The 1,274-nt window shown below is 43.9% G+C and overlaps 1 pseudogene across 1 annotated transcript; it reads left to right on the top strand.

Annotated features, from left to right (window-relative positions):
• The first annotated feature begins 368 nt into the window (after positions 1–368).
• LOC308274237 (small ribosomal subunit protein uS10-like) lies at positions 369–726 on the top strand (annotated as a pseudogene). Its single transcript has one exon. The product of its transcript is annotated as a small ribosomal subunit protein uS10-like (transcript).
• Positions 727–1,274: the final 548 nt, after the last annotated feature.

Raw genomic sequence — 1,274 nt, 5'->3', positions numbered from 1 at the left:
TTTTTTTTTTTTTTTTTTTTTTTTTTTTTTTTTTGGTGGTACTGGGGTTCCTGGAAGCCCTTCTACCTCCGGGATACACTCTCACGGGCTACACTCCCAGACCTATTTTTTAACATTATTATGTGGAAACAGAGTCTCTTAAGCCAGCGAGGCTGGCTCCGGAACTAGCGCGATCCTCCTGTCTCCGCCTCCCAAGTGCGGGGATTATAAGCGTGCCCCACCACGCCTGGCTAATTTTTTAAAAGAATAAATATTTGTGAGGGTGACATGGTTGTGAGTGCTGCGGAGTTTCTTTCTGCCCTCCCTCTCCTGACTCACTGCTGTTCTCCCTCCAAGGAGCAAATCGGACAGGAAGCCGCGCTGCAGCCATGGCTTCTAAAGATACTGGAAAGACACGCGTGGAACCAGAGGTGGCGATTCACTGAATCAGAATTACCCTCACCAGCCACAACGTGAAGTCGCTGGAAAAGGTGTGTGTGCTGATTTCATCAGAGGCGCCAAAAAAGAAGCTCAAAGTGAAAGGACCTGTTCGCATGCCTGCCAAGACTTTGAGAATCACTGCAAGGAAAACACCTTGTGCTGAAAGCTCTAAGACATGGGATTCCTTCCAGATGAACATCCGCAAGCGACTAATTGACTTACAGCCCTTCTGAGATTGTTACACAAATTACTTCCATCAGTATTGAGCCAGGAGTGGAGGTTGAAGTCACTACTGCAGATGCCTAAATCAGCAATTTTAATAAGCTGGTTGCCACTTTAAAAAAATAAAAATAAAAGAATAAAAATGTTATTTTTGAGGCCATACAGTGGATCTATTATTATTATTTTAAATAAATATTTGGCTTATAAATTTAATAAATACATGTCTTTCAGTTTTAATTTCTAACATAATAAACATAGCCCACATAAACATACCCTTTTTCGTGGTATTGGGGCTGTAACCCAGGAATCTGCTACCTCCGGGATATACTCCCAGACCTATTTTATATTTTATTTGGAAACAGGGTCTCACTAAGTTGCTGAGAGCCTCACCAAGAGGCTGAGGCCAGTGGCTTCGAACCTGTGCGATCCTCCTGTCTCAGCCTCCCAAGTGCGGGGATTACAAGCGTGCGCCACCACGCCCGGCCTGGCCATCATAATGTGTTATGTTTCTTTTAAAAGGAGCTGGGTGCACAGCTGCCAGGGTAATTGAGAGGAAGGTTAGGCAGCAGGACTTCAAAAAAGTTAACTCTGAAAAATTTTTTGGTTTTTCAGGAATAGTATTTGGCTACGGC

The sequence above is a fragment of the Muscardinus avellanarius genome (genome assembly GCF_963383645.1).
Source record: "Muscardinus avellanarius genome assembly, chromosome: 15".
NCBI classification, from domain to species: Eukaryota; Metazoa; Chordata; class Mammalia; order Rodentia; family Gliridae; genus Muscardinus; species Muscardinus avellanarius.
The sequence above is the reverse complement of the archived record's forward strand: the minus strand, read 5'-3'. Positions and strand labels throughout refer to the sequence as shown.